The sequence below is a fragment of the Anolis carolinensis genome, chromosome 3 (assembly GCF_035594765.1).
Source record: "Anolis carolinensis isolate JA03-04 chromosome 3, rAnoCar3.1.pri, whole genome shotgun sequence".
NCBI lineage: Eukaryota > Metazoa > Chordata > Lepidosauria > Squamata > Dactyloidae > Anolis > Anolis carolinensis.
In genome coordinates this window covers 128,670,924-128,690,670 of record NC_085843.1, presented here as the reverse complement: position 1 = coordinate 128,690,670, position 19,747 = coordinate 128,670,924, and positions in this window count along the sequence as shown.

Sequence of the window (19,747 nt, the reverse complement as noted above, 5' to 3'; positions counted from 1 at the left end):
CCAAAACTAGGTTGAGCATATGCTCTGCAGTGAAATCTGAACCCACAGTGACTGGTCATCTGGTCATATTGTTGGGCAAGGGGAGAAACATACAATCTGTGTATGTGTGTAAATATGATTCAGTGTAGCCAAAATAATACCAAAATCTATTCCATTCATTTTCAGTGCAATAGATTTAAGGAAAGCACAAACTGTAAGGGGAAAATGTTGCACCTTTTGACAAAGGGAATGCTTCCATGATTAAAACCAGTGGCTCAGTCTCAGTGGATCTAACAAAGTTATTAAAATTAAGCATACACAGTGCCAGTTATGAAATGCTCCTTTGACGTTACATTGTTTTATCAGAGGTTCTGGGCATGCTGAGTGCACTGGGGTACTTTGTTTTATGAATTAGATTGGAATGGATAGCTGTAATAATGTTCTTTCTTGGCCATGCTCCATGTTTCCATTAATCATTTCTGCAACTCTACACTACAACTAAGCTGGTACAAGGAGATTAGGTTTTTCATGAGGCCAAACATGAGCCAATGCCCTTCAGTTTTCCAGGGCTACAACTGCCAGCTGTGGGACAGATTTGAAGCAAACTCCTTATGCCTTTTGCCCTCAAGATCTTTTCCTCAACAGTATAAAGTATCTTTCTTTGCCAAATCCATACTGTGAAAATAACCAGAATGTTTGTACTTTTATTACCAGGATCCTGCCACCAAAAGATTTGAGTAACTGTAGTCCCAAAAGTAACTGTTCCAATATCTACAAAAATACTTTACCAGCTCACAACCTCTGAGGATGCCTGCCATAGATGTGGGCGAGAATACTTCTGGAACATGGCCATACAGCCCAAAAAACATACAACAACCCTGTGATCCCAGCCATGAAAGCCTTCGACAGCACACTTTACCAGCTTCAAATTATTCAGAGTGTTGAGTTTTATAGCTATACGATCCTCTTTGCATTAAGACTGATTTCTGAAAAGTACGTACATTTGTTCATAATGATATCTATAGTCATTCAGTACTTTTTCTAAGTTGTGACAATATTTTACATGCATTATATTCTGTGAATTTTTATAGTATTTGTGTGTGTTTTACTGTGCTGTGGCCCCCACCTTGAGCCATGGGGAGAGGTGGATAAAAACAAATTTATTATTATTAGTAATATTTTTATTATTATTAAAATATCATAGAACCAGATCAGGAGTTTCACAAGTGCAGATTCAAAGTGCTGGTTATGATCTTTCAAGTCCTAGACAGTTCAGGTCCAGGCTTGTACAAATCTGCTCAGACCCTGAAATCTTCAAGATAGGCCCCTCTCTCAGTTTCACCTCCATCTCAAGCTCAGTTGGTGAAACGAGAAAGCAGGTGTTCTCTGTGGCTGCCCCTCGACTCTGGAACTCCCTTCCTCCCAGGGAAGCCAGAATGCCCCCCTCCCTGCTGTCCTTCTGGTGACAGGTTAAAACCTTTTTATTCAGGCAGACTTTTAAAGATGATGGTGTTTAAGACCATAAGGGTTGTGATTGTATATGCTTTACGGTTTTAATCTGGATTCTTTTAATACTAATGTTGTTTCATACTGTTTTAATATTTTTATATTTGTATTTTTTAAATTGTATTGAAATGTTTTTAGTTGTGAGCTGCTTTGCATCTCAATATGGAAACATAAAGCAGGATACAAATAAAAATAATAAATAAATAAATAATTTTCAATACTCTTGTAAAACCTGGAGATGAAGGACCTCATCAGACACAGTCTTCTCACCATTTCTCTGTGCTGCTGCAACAGATTTCCACAGAGGCCATTTCATGATGCAAGGCCACTTCTGGTGGTTGCCCATGGGATTCCATTGTGGCAGTGCAGAGAAATGGAGGAAAGACTGTACTGTCAGGAGCCAGGTGCTACTCCATTCCCAACAGGAGAAACCAGGTAGAAGTGGGAAAAGACGGTTCTCTCCACTTTTCCCTGCTTTCCCCGCCTTCATGTGATGAGGTCCTAAAACACTGCTTCTTAAAAATTGAATCATGACTCCAATTATTTGAAATAGTAAATGATTATTTTTAAAACTAACTTTTCAAACTGTTGAACTGAAATTTTACTGGCTCACTATTGACAAAACATTTTAAATCTTCTATCCTTTAAAAAGAGCTATATTATAGCAGTTCATGGAGGGGGGCAGAGTCGAGGGAGCTCTGAGCTTACCCACATTTTTAGTGGTGGTGGTAGGGAAGCAATACAGTGTCAGAATGATATTCATATCTCCCTCTCTCTCTCTCTCTCTCTCTCTCTCTCTCTCTCTCTCTAAGTCAAAAACATATTTTTCTGCACCAAATCATTGCAACCTGAATATAGCATACAGTACCAAACTGGAGGCTCAAGCTTCGAGGGCCATTGATGCTTAGAAGAAGTTCACAGGGCTAACATTTTCTTTGGTAAAGGTTTCATGTAGTGCCTGAGGCTCTTTTTTTGCAATTACTGCAATTGACCTTCTTAAAAAAATGTGTTTTTTGTTTTTCCTGGAGGCCTTCAGGAAAATCAAACAAGTTCCATTTCCAACTTTGTTCACCAGAGCTAGTGTGACCTATGGATGATCCTATGATGGATCCTCAATTAAACTTTGGCCCCAGGACCTCCAAAAATGTCCTACAAAGAGTATGGATAAGGTATTTTTATACTTCAACTATCAGACCCCCCCCCCCCAAGCACAACGAGACTTGCTTCCAAGCAGACATTACAAGAATTGCAAAGTGGATCATGTATTTAAATCCTTTCCGTTTAAAAACAATGTGAATTGAAATGGCTTAACTTTGGTTGAATCATATCCATACCTATTTTTAATTACTTAGAGTAAAAAAAATCTATATCACTGTCTGTTGGGAAATGTTTCTTCATGGGGATAAAATAGAAATGTTCCGAGAACTAATAACTACAGGAAACTCCATAATTGATCTAAGGCTCACCAGAGATGGAGCAAGAAGCAAATCAAACATGATTAAAGATAGCAAAGGAGATATGGGATCTGGAACACAGGAATAATTAGAATCAGCCTGAGGCTTATTTGAGGAATGTTGGTTTTTAGCCAGCGAGTTACTTTGAGATATAAAAGAAGGATAAAGAACACTGATCCAAGTTTGTAACTCCAGTGTTAAGAGTAAAGGAATCTCTCTCTTGCAGCTACCATGTTACTATATAGATTTCATTACACATTCACAATCTTAAGTATCTCTAGTAAGTACTGTCAGGCTCTTACCTATTCCTATGATAAATACACACAAATGTCTATACAATGTCGAAGAGATAAGCAAACACTATAAAGGTTCAAAACATAAAAAGAGATGGGACATGTAAAGGCCACAGAAATAGTCAGGCCTCTCTGAGTATAGAGCTATCTTCTTTCTACCCTGTTTCCCCTAAAATAAGACATCCCCAGAAAAGTAGTAACAAGAAATTCTTGATAGGATTTACAGTTTGTCTGGTTACGCTGGTTTGTGATGACAACTACTGTACAGTATACAATAAATGTCAATTTTTTTGTTCAACAATAAATGTGAATTTTTCTTCATGGAAAAATAGGACATCCCCTGAAAATAAGACCTAAAGCATCATTGGGAGCAAAAATTAATATAAGACACTGTCTTATTTTTGGGGAAACACGGTATGTGAAAAAGATAAGCAAATACTATAAAGGTTCAAAACATAAAATGCGCTATGTAATTTAGAGCATCATGTACAAACATTATAACCTGAGAGTTAACAACAATAATGGAAATAATAAGTACAGTCAACTGTTGTAATTCACAGTAGTAACTTCCAGACTGTAATGTTTAAAGGAAACTGTAATTATCAAGGCTTAAATGTGGACTAAAGTCAAAACATATCAAGTAATCTCCACTATTTAAACAGTTTCTGAAGACTCCAATTGGATTTGGCAACCAACATAATATAAACACATTCAACCTTTACAAAATAATATTGGTTAATATATCTTTTAAGACTTCACAGGTATTGAAAAGCTTATTCTAGAAAAAACCTTAACCAAAAGTTCTTTTGATTCTTTGAGATCCTGTGTTGATGACATCAAGTGTATAGAATATCTCTTGAAATTACAGTCTATTGGAAGTATGTTCCGTTTCTCAAGAGTAAAATCCCAAGTCTGGGGAACAAACTATGCAGTGATGTTGATTCTGAGTAGTTGTCAAAAAGAGCCGTTTATAGCTCCCCAGCTAGGAGAACACAATGCTGTTTCTAAGTAGCTGGCTGTAGATTGCAATAGTCCGTTTACTACTGGTTCCTGGGTTTACTCCAGTTTCGGTTGTTCTTCTTCTGGTAAGCGGCAATGGATAAGCAGCAAATAATTTTCAATTTGTATATTGTTGGCTCTGCTTAATTTGTATATTGTTGGCTCTGCTTCAGTTTATCTTTAAGAAATAAAAGGAAAAGGTCTTAAAGATAAACTGAAGCAGAGCCAACAATATACAAATTAAGCAGAGCCAACAATATACAAATTGAAAATTATTTGCTGCTTATCCATTACTTTTGAGGACTATGAGTGTTGTGACTGCGCCTTCGGGGATTATGGTTGATGGTGATGGAATTCGAAGAGGAAGAAAAAACCCTCGTGATGAGGGTTCACTGGAGGAGTTGCGCAGGAAGCGACTTAGAGAGCTATATGGGGGATCTTCTGAGGAAGATTCAGATGGGGAGATGGATGCTGAGGAACAGGTGGTGGCTGGGGAAGCGGGCACTGAATGGGCACAGCCACCGGAGATGTCTGGGGATTTGGGGCCTATGGATACTTCTGAACCTGGGGTTTCTGCAGGAGCTGATCCCAATTGGGATGCTTGGAGAAGGGAGGATGGTTCTTTAAGTGTTCATGGGGCTAAGTGTGGGCAGGGTGATTGGGACTCCGACGAATTGCTAGGTACTCCAGATCCACGAGCTCTAGCTGTGTGGAGTTCAGACTCTGAGTAGATTTGGGACACCTGGTGTTTGGGTGTGAGTGTTTGGTCACCCAGGAGGAAGGGGAATAAAATGGGAATGTTTGGCCACTGCACTTTGCGTGTGGCAAGGTGTTGCTGAGGCGCCATTGGAATCTCTGTGTTTCCATGAAGACTGGACTTGGACTATGATTTGAGTCTGCTGATATCACCTAGCTTGGCTCTCGCTGTGTCTTATCGTGGACCTGTTTTGGATGACTGCACCCTCTTCGGACTTTGGATTGAATTTGACCTGGCTTCTGTCTACACCCTCTGACTGACGGCTACTCCCGGCTTCTGACTATTGGTTTGTCTTTCGGAATTTCTTCTGCCTCCTGATCTGACCTTGGATTCTTCTGACGATGGCTATTCATCATCCCTTTGAGGCTTTCGGCTTATCTGCACCGTGGAAGCAGCTTTATTGCTTTTCTAGTTTGTTTATTTTCCAGCAATTAACTCTATTTGTTTTCCAAAGCTGAATTGAAGCGTTATTTAGTTTTTTATTGAATGCCAGCATGGGAAATTAGCGTGGCTCGTTTTTGAGTTATTATTGTCCAATCTACTCTCGAAACACTGAAAAGTGAAGTGTTTCAAAGATATTTCCTGTGTTTATGTTATTTTCTGGCTTATCTTCGGAATAAACTCTGTTTTGTATGTTAACTGGCGTCTGACTCTTGACAATGAGTCTCATAATCCCATAGTCAGCACTGAGTTTAGTGAGAACTAAGTAAGGGCACATAGAATTTTAGCCCCCATTGAAATCCATGGGATTCAAACAGGTTTGCTTTGGAGCAGGATCATGTGTTGATAAAATGGCTGTTACAAGTGCCTCTTGTAAAAATGAAAACTACTTGGTGAACTTAGGTTCCTGATCCCTGCCCCTGGGGACACCGATTCCCAAAATGGGGGTGGGGGGATAGTGGAAGGAAGTCTGCTTACAACTTTTGAAAGCAGACATGTTTACATATTCAATATTAAGGAAAGGGCCTAGGCCTTATTAGGAATGGAAATGATATTTGACAATATTCCACCCAAAATGACTGAAAAATCAGCATTAGCAAATCCTGATGAGAAGAATGGTGCAATGGAGCAAAACCTCACATTTTATTATTTATCCTTCAAACAAACAGCAAATATTTTTGTAAAGTAAATTGGATTTTCTGTGCTGAAAATTATACTTCTGTGCATAGTTTTTTGCATGAAAAATGCAATTTCTGTGCAAAAACCACCATGTGCAGATTTTGCACAGAGTAAGTGCAAACAATCTTCAAAAACCGCATAATTTTTCAAATACTTTTTTACACCAGGAAGGGTTAAAATTACCAATTGCTATCTTCAAGATTGAAATTACCAAAGAATTTCATTCCTACAATGCTTTGAAAAGGCAAATCCTAATTCCTGAAGGCTTGCAAAAGAAGCAGTCCACCCCTGTTTTTGCCAGAATTTGAAATCACAAAAATTTCTTTAGAGACCTAATTTGCCCACCATATTTGCAAGAAAAAGTCTACATTCCGCTTTAACTGGGCTAAATTGGACATGAATAATTCCATAGGATCACTGAATTAGAGACTGCAAAAGCCATCCAGTCCAACACCCTGCAATTCAGGAACACACAATCAAAGCACTTCTAACCGATGGTCATTCAATGTGTTAAAAACTTCCAAAGAAGAAGATGCCAACACACTCTGAAGGAACATATTCCACCATTGAAACCTCCTGCTGTCAGAGAGTTCATCCTAATATTTAAGTGGATTCTCTTTTCCCATAGTTTGGACTCTTCTACACTTAGCTAAAACCCAGGAGGAAGTGGGATAAAATAAGCCACTTCCTCCTGGGCTTCAGTCCCCACCCCCTCCCACAACCCTGGTCTTTCCCTAGGGAGATGGCATACAGCCACCCACCAGCCTCCCCTCAATTACCATAGGGACCTGCTGGCAGCACAGGCCCATCCATAGAGTCCTCCTGATGCTTGAAAATGACACGTCAGGAGGTGGGTTTTCCCACCTCTCACCAACTGACGTGGGAGCCCCCGGTGGTGAGGTGGGTTAAAGCCTTGTGACTTGAAGGTTGGGTTACTGACCTTAAGGCTGCCAGGTTTGAATCCAACCCAGGGAGAGTGCAGATGAGCTCCCTCTATCAGCTCCGGGGACATGAGAGAAGCCTCCCACAAGGATGGTAAAAAGTCAAAAAAACATCTGGGCATCTCCTGGGCAATGTCATTGCAGACGGCCAATTCTCTCACACCAGAAGCAACTTGCAGTTTCTCAAGTCACTCCTGACACACACAAAAAACCTCCTGACATGTCATTTTCAAGCATCAGGAGGACTCTACAAAGCAGCCTGCGCTACCGGAGAGCCCCTTGAGTTAGTTGGGGGGGGGGCTGGGGGGCTGGGGGAAGGAGTGTCCTCCCACTCCTTCGTGCTCCAGGAGCTTGAAGAACTGGGATGGCTGTGAGATTGACACCTGGGATCACGTAATGAAGTCCAGAGAGTCAATTAGGCCCAACACCTGAAAAGATCATGAACTTGAAATAAGGTCTGGATCTTTTCAGGTGTTTTTAAATCCAGAATAAATTGGAAATACCAGGTAACGCTGGATTAATCCGGATTAACCTGAGGTATCGTTTGGATGCCTCATGTTAACGCAAAACCCATCACGGGTTTTGGGCCTGTGTAGAAGGGCCCTTTGAGACTCCTAGCAAATGTTCAACATAATCTTTATACTTTTCCTTTGTATTGTCCTCTGCTTTAGTTTATTAGAAGCCTTGCCAAGAAACTACCAGTTTAAACAAGTTGATGATTTCAGCCATTATACTTGGCTACTGAACTCAAGGACAGGGAATGATGCTGTTTGTAGCTTCACTTTCTACAGTTTGGCTCAGTAACTAATTTTCATTGTGGTGTCTCTGTGTATGCGTGTCTCTGTGTGTACACACTTTAAAGTACTTTCCTATATGTGATATAGATAACCACGCTCAGTTACTGTGGAGACCTAAATGAATGCAGTAAAGGGATTAGGCACTGATTGATACAGACAGTCAATTAGTACTTCAAAGGGAAGCTGACTCCTTGTTTTATACACACAGAGCATGGGATAAAAAGATTGTAGTTTGATGTCTTGTAATCTCTGTTGCTTCAGTGTTGACCAGGACAGCATGATATTGGAAAGGTTCTCGGAAGTTAAAAGAGCTCCCAACAGAATGGCAGCATTAGAAGAAACAATGACATTGTGTGATCTGTGCACACTAGCTTTTCTAAAGTATTTCAGACTGAACTGACTCTCTCTGGGACTCTGTCTGTTCAAGTCAAAAAGTGTTCTTAATCTCCATGATGTGCTGATCAAACCTTAAACTGTCAGGCCACATTATTTCCACAGAGCCAGTTCTATTGGTGATTAATTAAAATTTCTTCTTGATTGCATACGTTCCTTTTAAATGCATAATCCACTTATTGTCTAGTGAGTTGAGAAGGGCCCAGTACCTACAGTGTATGGTGACACGTAAACTTGCCTACACCCTGTACTGAACATTCATGCTGGCCCTGCATGAAGTTTGGTGTTGTTTTATATCAGGATAGGCAATTGTGGAGTGGTGGAAACCATTCATTCCCCACATCAATCTTCAGGTTCTACAAATGTGGCCAAATGTTCACAATTAAAAGGAGTTCAGGGGAGGCAATGAAAATAAAACTGCCACATCTTTGTGCTAAAAAAGTGAGTCTGTGAGCTTCAGCAGACTCTGGGTAGCACTGAGGCTACAAAATACACATCTGAAAGCCATGCTTTCCCTGCCTCTGCTTTATGTTTATATAGTATAAATGAAGGCAACAGCTGAAAGACCAGAAGGAAAGGGAGGAGAAGTGTGAAAAAGACCTTGGAGTCCTTGTGGACAACAAGTTAAACATGAGCCAACAATGTGATGCGGCGGCGAAAAAAGCCAATGGGTTTTTGGCTTGCATAAATAGGGGTATAGTGTCTAGATCCAGGGAAGTCATGCTACCCCTCTATTCTGCCTTGGTCAGACCACACCTGTGTCCAGTTCTGGGCACCGCAGTTGAAGGGAGATGTTGACAAGCTGGAATGTGTCCAGAGGAGGATGACTAAAATGATCAAGGGTCTGGAGAACAAGTCCTATGAGGAGCGACTTAAAGAACTGGGTATGTTTAGCCTGCAGAAGAGAAGACTGAGAGGAGACATGATAGCCATGTACAAATATGTGAGGGGAAGTCATAGGGAAGAGGGAGCAAGCTTGTTTTCTGCTGCCCTGCAGACTAGGACGCGGAACAATGGCTTCAAACTACAGGAAAGGAGATTCCACCTGAACATCAGGAAGAACTTCCTCACTGGAGGCTTTTAAGCAGAGGCTGGATGGCCATCTGTCGGGGTGCTTTGAATGAGATTTTCCTGCTTCTTGCAGGGGGTTGGACTGGATGGCCCACGAGGTCTCTTCCAACTCTACGATTCTATGATTCTATGATTCTAAGTTAAAGTTGTTCTTGTTGTTAATACTAATGTAAATGTTCTCACCATTAAAAAATATATTGTGCTTTGACTTTGGTCAATGAGAGGCAATCCCATCCTTTGCGAATGTAAAAACATTTGCAAAATCATAACATGTTTCAGTAGTACAGATATTGTAAAACACAGCTTCATTACCATAACCAGCATGAATGTCAATGTTATTTTGGGGACAGGAAGTCCTTAATCTGAAATTCTGCAGATCTGAGGGAGTTGATGTGGAGGAAAAGATGTCATTGCATCTTTATAACATTAAAAAGAAATCTGAAGACTAAACTGTATGGCTATTATGCATGGATGCACCACAACATATGTTGGAATTCCTAGGCAACTTCTACTCTAGGCATTGACCTGCCAATGCCTGGCTAGGTTCACAACCATATTGTGGAGGGAAATGTCTGATCCCATAAAAATCCTGTCAATTTTAGTTCTAAACCAAAGCATTCAGATTCCTCCAGCTATTTTATTTTCTCCTAAAAATTTCAAATTCAAGTTCAGTGCATTTTTGCTTTTTCCAAAGAGCTTACAATAATACCACAGATGTCTTATTTTCACTCGCTTGGCATACAAAGTCTCAATGAAACCCGCACAGCAAACAACAGGTTTATTGATTACAGAATCCTCAGTACTGTTTTCTTGCCACAAGGGAAAAAAGTTGGAAGGGAGCCATTTTTATTTTAAAGGCCTTTTTTACCTCAATCAACCTGTTTCCTCAGCAACCAACATTCCTACTATCTGGCAGAAGAGAGTTTTCTTTGGTTGAATCCTGGCTGAAAGCTGAGAGAGGAACAGAGGAGGGAAGCCATGAAAACTCCCCATTTCAGTATTTAAAAAATGTGAATTACCCTGAAATGGATCTGCTCTGAGAGGCATCCTTAGTGCCCTTCAACACTCATTCAGATCCCTCAATACCACAATACTTCATTTCCGTTAATTAAATAATTATACCAAATTGTTAAAAGTTAACATTCAGCTGAATTCTGAACTGCTCTTTGGTTTAAACAAAGCTGGTACTGTTCCGTCATGAATTTCTGAAGAATTTAGGAACTATTTCACTTAGCAGAGATTTTCTAAAGCCCTTTTAATATTCTCCCAAAAAATTACCACATGTTATGTAAATAGTATAAAAAAATGGAATGCACCTCTTCCAAACCTTTGCTATTCTTTTAATCCATAGAACATGATGTTATAATTGAGTCCAGTTAATATGCATGTTTCCAAGACAGAATTTAATGAAGTCGATTTAAAAGGATTGCTTGTACTTATCTGAGATGGAGTGCAATGTTATTAATGGAAAAAGCAGAAAATTAATTTAGTAGTTCCTGAGTGTGATCAGCATAAACCAGTTCATCTGCAAAGCTTTTGCTTTTGGCAGCCTGTACAGAGTCAGAGGTCATGAAATAATCAGATGCTGAGTTTTGCATTCAATGAAAATTCATGTTCAGCATGTTTAGAAAAACAAAAGAAATGCCTGTGGTGTCTTAACATATTTTTATTTGCATAAGCTTTTATTAGCAACTTCCCATGTATTGGATACTAGAGTAACCAGGTTTTCAAAGTAGCAGTAAGGAACAGTTGAACTTCATGATGTGACTGAGGTAGAGGGTTAGGGGGAGTTGACATCATCCTTATAAATTTCAGAATATGAGGATATCCATTCATCCAGGTATAGTTTTGAAGGTTTGTACTTTTTGTTGGACCAAAGAAACAGAGCTGTTGAATCACAAATCCTGCTACCCAGCTTTCCCCAAGGTGGTCTCAGAGATTATGCTAAAAACCTTATGACTGTGGTTCTGGCAAAGTTCAGCACACACACCAAAGCTGTACTGATGGGGTAAGCTCAGAACTTCATAGCCACCATGACAATCATGGTCCAAAAAGATAGGGCATATCCTCGATCTATTTTTTGTGGCCAGGCGGATGGATTTTATGGGGAATTTCAACAACTCTAATGTCATGGGCTGGTCATTTTCTCATGAAGTCAGGAAGTAGCAGCTCATTCCTGTAGGATGGTGGATCTTTGAAGATGATCCATCCCTGGAGACCTATGGAATTCCTCAATGTGACCCCTGAAGAAGCTAACTGCAAATATACACCTAGTAACAGTACTAGTTACAGGGTTGTTGTATGTCTTTCGGGCTGTGTGGCCATGTTCCAGAAGCATTCTCTCCTGACGTTTCGCCCACATCTATGGCAGGCATCCTCAGAGGTTGTGAGGTATACCTCACAACCTCTGAGGATGCCTGCCATAGATGTGGGCGAAACGTCAGGAGAGAATGCTTCTGGAACATGGCCACACAGCCCGAAAGACATACAACAACCCTGTGATTCTGGCCATGAAAGCCTTCGACAACACAGTACTAGTTACAGTTTATGAGCTGTTAGCAAATCAGTTTTCGGATCCTTTATTTAGTTTAGGCTGCTCAATAATCATGACTGGGAATAAGCCTCGAGCAATTGTGGTTACAAGCTGAGTAAAAATAGATAAAATTTGATGTGTTGTTGAATGCAAACATTTGCTAAAGAGGGCTATGATAGAGAAAAAGTGATTATTGCTTGACCTCATATGACTCAGTCCCAGGTTATTCAATGGACTGTTTTTGCCCCAATGAACCTGATTTTTTAAATAGATCTTCTGGGGAACATCTGGTAGGAACACAGGCGATATCCTTTTCAGTGGCTACTCCCAGGCTCTGAAACTCACTTCACAGAAATGTTGGGTTGGCACCCTCTTATCTTTCTAATGGCAGGTGAAGACTGCTCCCTCCGCTGGTCCACAATCCCCCCCCCCTGCGCGCGCGCGATAAGATCCTTATTTAAAACTAACACTGTGCATATAAAAAATGAAAAGAGGTCACAAAAGCCTTCTGTAAGTAAACAAAATATTTAAAACCTTATAGAGAACACTTGAAGATTTATTTCCAAAATGTATCCAATGATGATTTTTTTCCTTCTAACTTCATTTTGCTAATAATTTCTATTTTTGTTAATAATAAATAATAAATGAAGACTTTTTGTAGATAATGTTGCAGCTCTATCTGCTTTTCTCTTTTGTCTCTGTTTTGTTGTTGTTGCTGTTGCTCAGTATGGGATTCTGAAAGCAGCTGTTTCCATATTTACTTGAGTGTAATGCATGCCTTTTTGGCCCAATTACGTTGCAAAAATTGGAGTGTGTATTAGATTTGACGGTGCATTAGATTTATTGTTTATTTATTTATTTACAGCATTTTTACCCCACCTTTCTCACCCGAGGTGACACAAGGAGGCTTACATAAAATTGGCAAAATTCAATTCCCAAAAACAGTGCACTAAAATACAACTTATACAGATCAAAATAACAATACAGAATAAAAACATTTTAATACAAAATTTAAAAACTTGTGTAGGTTTGAGTCCATTCATCTGAGATCCTCCTGTGTAAATCTTAATCCAGACCATGTCAGTCATTGTACTTATTCATTAAATGCTTGCGCACATAAACATGTCTTTAAGGTTTTCCTAAAGCCCAGGAGAGTTGGGGCCTGTCAAATGTTGCTGGGGAGGGTGTTCCACAGCCAAGGAGCCACCACTGAGCAGGCCCTGTCCCTTGTTCCCACCAGCCGTGCCTGTGAGGCAGGAAGGACAAGAGCAGGGCCTCCCCAGATGATCTTAGTGTTCTTGATGGCTTGTAGGAGGAGATGCATTCGGACAGGTAAGTTGGGCCAGAACCGTTTAGGGCTTTATAGGTCAAAACCAGCACTCTGAATTGGACTCAGCAGCATACTGGCAGCCAGTGGAGCTGGCTTAACAAGGGAGTAGTACGTTCCCTGTATGTCACTCCAGTTATTAATCTGGCTGCCGCCCGTTGCACTCATTGAAGCTTCCGGGTCATCTTCAAAGGCAACCCCATGTAGAGCGCATTGCACTAATCCAAACGGGATGTAACCAAACTGTGGACCACCATGGCCAAGTCAGACTTCCCAAGGTATTGGTGCAGCTGGTGCACAAGTCGTAATTGTGCAAATGTTCCCCTGGCCATTGCTGAAACCTGGGGTTCCAGGCTCAGCGATGAGTCCAGGAGAACACCCAGATTGCGAACCTGCATCTTCAGAGGAAGTGTGACCCCGTCCAACACAGCCTGTAACCCTAGGCCCTGTTTGGCCTTACGACTGACCAGGAGGACCTCTGTCTCGATTCAGTTTCAATTTGTTTGCCCTCATCCAGTTTGACACAGCAGCCAAGCATCGGTTCAGGACCTGAACAGCCTCCTTGGTGACAGGTGGGAAGGATTGACAGAGCTGGACATCATCTGCGTACAGATGACACCGTACTCCGAAACTCCGGATGATCTCTCTCAGTGGCTTCATGTATATGTTGAACAACATGTGGGACAGTACTGACCCCTGCGGGACCCCACAAGACAATGGTTGTGGGGCCCAGAAGGTGTCCCCCAATGACACCATCTGGGAACGGTCCTCCAGGAAGGACCGGAGCCACTGTAAAACAGTACCTCCGAGCCCCATTCCCGCGAGGCGTCCCAGAAGGATACCGTGGTCTATGGTATCAAAAGCTGCTGAGCGGTCCAGGAGAACCAGCAGGGTCAAACTCCCCCTGTCCAGTTCCCGGTGTAGATCATCTACTAAGGTGACCAAGGCTGTCTAGGTACCATGTCCATGCAATTAGATTTAATTGCAAACTTGAAAAACACCACTGATCATGCATCCTCATTAGTATGGCCCCCCTCTAAAATACCCTTGTTGCATTCTTATTTGTTGTTCAAATTACAAATGCTACACTACAGAAAAGGGAAGTCTACATAGTGGTACTCATTGATTTTGCCGATAATATAAGGATTGGTTCTCTATCATACACTATTAGACACATGTTCTGTGTGTTTACTGAATGGCTCACAGGTATTCAGTTATTTAATGTTTAGCTTTGAACACTATTGAATCATTAAATTTTGAACACTACTATTCTACTAATTGCTCTGGTTTCAAAGACCTTGTCATAAGGTGAAGTAGTGTAGTGGTAGCGCATCTGCCTATCATTCTGTAGATGGGACAATCGAGATCTGCTGGGTCTTTTTTTTTTTTTTTTGGTCATATCAAAATAGAAAACGTAAGAGTGAATGGCACAGTCAAGCACATAAACAAACAAATAAAGAGAGGAATTTATTTGTGTGACAAAAGCATGGATAAAAAACAAGAGCCAAAGTAGGCCCAGAGAGACAAATAGCCTCATCACACTAGAGCGTGGATCACCTTTAAATCGGTTTCTGCCTCCTGAAGAATTCAGGGGTTTGTAGTTTAGTGAGGCACAGGACCTCTCTGACTGAGCAGTTTCAAGGACCCTCTCCAAGCTACAAGCCACAGAATTTTGCAGGAGGCAGAAACTAGATTTAAAATGGATCTATGCTCTAGTGTGATGAGGTCTTTAATCTTCCTATCTACAGAATGACAGTCAAATGCTCTGACACCATGTTACTTTGCCTTATGACAAGGCCACATAATCCAGAGCAATTGGTGGAATGATGTCCAAAGTTAACTCAGTAGCCATGATCCATTCAATGAAAGTATGAAGCACATGTCGAATAGTTTCTTATAGAGCTTTATATTGCTATGTTTACTGCACACTCACTGTTACAACCCAATATCTGCATTTCTCAAGACCTTGTCCACCATGCTTATAAAGTTGGAATTTTTAAAACCAAAATAAAGCAGATTGAAAAGCTTCTAGCTTGACAGAAAACAATGAAGAAATGGGCCACATGGACATAGACATTTCTGCAAAAGGACTTTATTTTCAGGTGTGACTGTTGACATAAATTATCTCTGAATCTTTTCTTCCTCTTTGTCCTTCTTTTTTCCCTTCTCCTCCCTCTTCTCCTCCCCTCCTTATTTTTCCTCCATTCCTTCATGTCCAATTTGCCTACCTAGTACTGCAAAACAGAGGAATCATTGAATACCTAAAAACCTGTTTGACCAGTAAAGCTTTGTTTAGCTTGGACATTAATACACTATGTAAGTACACCCAGTCCTTTCAAGATCAAAAGTTTCTTCTATTCAGTAGGTCTTCACCACAGGCATACTGATGTCACAGTTGTATTTGGATTTCTCATGTATTTTAATTAAAAGTACAATGCAACTCCACTGGGTTTTTTTTTTCAAACATTTCCTTGACAGTTTTGTAGCTTTTCCTCTCTAAATCCTGAATAAAATTACTATACTACATGCTGATCCTGTACATAAACAGTAAACTACTGTAGGATTTAAGGTAAAAGGGAGTAGAGTGTCTGTCCTCTTCTTCTTCTTGAATCACACAGTCGTTTTCGACTCTTCGTGACCTCATGGACCAGTCCACGCCAGAGTTCCCTATCGGCCGTCATGGCCCTCAGTTCCCTCAAGGTCAAGCCAGTCACTTCAAAGATACCATCCATCCATCTTGCCCTTGGTCGGTCTCTCTTCCTTTTTCCTTCCTTTTTCCCCAGCATCATGTCTGTCCTATGAAGTCAGTTATGAGGTGGGGGTGGAAAGCAATCCACAGATCCCTTCCTTTCTTAGAAATCAAAGTACTACTAAATTATCTTCAGATATTGAATTAAATCACTTAACATATAATGATAGCAAACTATCCTCAAAAGACTAAGCAATAGCAAGACAGAACAGAGTTGGAAGTTGGAAGTCTAGAGTCTCGGAAACCACACTGAAAAAGATTTGAACTGAAAACATTGGGCAAGAGGACAAGCATATTTTGGCTAGAAACAAATGAGTTTTACTAAAGTGGAGAGGAAGCAGAATGGCAAAAACATATATAAAATCTTGCTTTTTATAATTGAAGCTGAAAGTCTATCCTTTTCAATAGTTAAACATTTTATTAAAATTATGCCTGGCTTCAGGATTTGACATTCTCAAGTAACTGACTATTGGCCCTTCAAGACATTTAGCCCCCGCCTCCACCCCAAACGCCAGGCTTTCCCTCGGGAAGGCATGCAGCCCGTCATGTCATTTTGAAGTGCCAGGAGCTTTCCACAAAGGGGCCTGAACATGCACCCAGGCCCCTTCAAGTAGATTTTGGAGAAAATGGGGGACTGGGAGGGGAGGGTGAGGGTCCCATCCCACTCTTTTGGGAATCAAGATAACTGTGGGGATTGGTCTCTGGGATCTCAAAAGCATCCTGGGTGTCAATCCCCACAGGGCCCATACTTGGAAATAACTGGATCTTACATTGAGGTCCAGATCTTTCCAGGTGTTTTTTTTTTATCTGGGATAAATTGGGAAATCCCAGTTTACTCTGGATTAATTTACATTGACCTAAGGCATCATTTGGATATCTCTGGTAAACTGGGGAGAAGTCCTGCATTTTGGGTCTGTCTGGATGAGCCCTACCTTTCACCCATTATTTTCTCTTTCTTAATCCCCTCCAGCAATTTCTTTCACTCTTGAGCAAGCCCTGTTGTCATGCAGAGGGAGGGAGCAATCTCAGGTAGTGGGAACCAAGAACAGTGGTGCATCCTCCTTCTAAGCCCTTAGCCATTCTGAACTGGAGCTCCAACAACATTGATGCCCTGTCTATTGTCTAGTTGTTTTCTCTGTAAGCTTATTCCATCTTATTTTTTACAGCCTTCCAAATATTTAAAGATGGCTACTATATCTCCTATCAATTTTTCTTCAGCATGCTAAATGCGAGCATCTCCTCAAACATTCCTCATAGAGCTTACTTTTCAGACCTTATACCATCTTGTTTAATTAATATTTAACTAGTGATTGTAATAAGCAGAACAATATAAAGGATGATGCTATCCTATCTTCTGCTTAAGTGCAAAATGTATTTGACCAAAAGCATACACAGGCTACCGATGGAGTTTTTGGTGCCTGATCACAATCATATTTCCCTTTGCTCTGCAATTCAAATGACAACAGTTCCACCTCCATTTCTTTCTCCTTCCTTCTTTGGTGTTTTTCACTTGCTGCCAGCCTCATTAATGGCCTTCTCAATAACTTTCTCAACTGGTATTTGGAAAATAATGATATTGGCTGGAGGAATCTGGAAGCTGTACTCAAAAAGCAACTTTTCCAAACTTTAAATGTAAAAATTGTGCTCTACCATTGAGGGATTTGTGCTTATATAAGAGTAAGAATAAAGTTGTAACATAAAATGTCAGTCTCATACACTATAGGCTATATTTAGACATACTTAGTATAGCCAAATGTTCTACTTATGTAAAACTGTACTCTCAGTCTTATATATATATATATATTATTAATTGTTGAAATACAGGTTTTTTAATTTTCCTCTGACATTAAGTCTAGTCATGTCCGACTTTAGGGGTTGGTGCTCATCTCCATTTCTAAGCCAAAGAGCCGGTGTTGTCCATAGACACCTCCAAGGTCATGTGGTCGGCATGACTTCATAAAGCACCATTACCTTCCTGCTGGAGCGGTACCTATTGATCTACTCACATTTGCATGTTTTCGAACTGCTAGGTTGGCAGAAGCTGGGGCTAACAGCGGGAGTTCACCCTGCTCCCTGGATTTGAACTGCCAACATTTCAGCCAGCAAGTTCAGTATCTCAGTGGTTTAACCTGCTGTCCCACAGGGGCTACTGAGTTTTGTAGTAGTGTTGTAATATGAAACAAATACATTCAACTGAACTGAACAGAGCAGTAAACTAAGTTAATTGATACCAGAACACCTACATCGAATCATATGAGTCAGTTTAATTCAGAAACAGAAGGCTACACTAGATGTTAAGTTGCTGCCCCAAAGAATGGCTGCATGTTATATCCCCCACCATAATATCTAAAAGAATGTACTCATTTCCTGATACAACACTCTTGCACAGTTCCTTGCCATTTCATGTTACTCCTGTGTAGTGAGCAAATATAGCATGATACAAAAATCAAGATAACTACAAATGCTACAGATTAGAGGATAAGAGATAAAATGTCCCTTCCATTTTTAACAGTCTAGTATGGTGCTTTGTTGGTATCTACCTTAGCACTGAAGTAGCCAGCTTTGAACAAACCTGTGCAAGTTGTCACCTGCCAAGCCAAACACAGAATGGCAGCTGTGATTCCTATTTCTCCAGGAGCTTAAAAAGCCCCACTTTCTTCCATCCCAAAAGTGTTGACATCTCCCCCCATGGCAGCAATGCTTTTGCCCTTCCAGACAGGTAACAAAACCAAAAGGTGTATCGACTGATGGGCTGCCACACATTCCAAATTGGTAAGATTCAGCTTGGTGGGTTACAGGTTGTGCACACTGAGTTAACCCAAGAAAAACAGTTTGCCAAACATGAGGCTGGGCTGAAGTCCAAACCCTGAAGAAAGTTATGAATCACATTGATAAAGCAAATGATGCACTGTTTTCCTTGCTTCTTAAGATGACTGTTAAGTGTATGAATAACTCCTGAAGATATTGTTTTCTGGTTTGCAAGGTTTGGCTTTGAGGTTAGAGGAGGGGGTGGGAATTATTGTCCTTCCCGTGTCTTACCAATTTTTTTAAAAAAAGCTTTATCCTGTACATTATTATTATGGGCTGTGTTAGACTTACATTTCCCTCCTTTAAAAAATATGCCCAACACAGCCGCTGTTTCCTGAATTGATTTTGCTGCCTCAGCCGTGCTAAAGCGTAGATGCTTTTTTGGCTTCCATCTGAATGAACAATTTCCTAGTTAGACACACTGGATTTGGAGTTGGGTCAATAAAAGCTTTACTGTGCCCTTTTCTCTTTCCTCACAGAGCATACAAAAGAGAACTAAATTCCATTCATCCTTTCACTGGCCACTGTGGAATATTGAGCAATGTCGTTTTGGCTTGGATGAAGAAACATGGCAAGGAGCTGGAAGCGGCACAAATAGGAATTCACTATTTCCCATGCTCACTGCCCCAGGATCTGCCATCACTTGGGATGGATGTGAATTTGCTTGCACATTTAACAATTTGTCTCTGCCACCAAATTGCTTTGGAAAGCATAACACAGTAGGTATCAAAAGAAGATTTAGCTTAATCCTGCTGCATCTTATGTGGTTAACTGTAAGTTATTTGCAAAGAATCCACTGTGAGCAATTCTTGGCTGTTGATGTCAATTCTGAAGTCTGTGAAACCAGTTTGAGAAAGCTTTCCCTTCCCTCTCCCTCCCGACTAAATACTCTTTGTTGAGGGAGGGAGAAAGAATGGTAAGTTGTAAGTGTCATAGTTGAATACTAAATATATAAATAAACACACACATACACTCCCTTTTGGCTCACCACACTGATTCCTCCTAGGCATTCTGCACAATT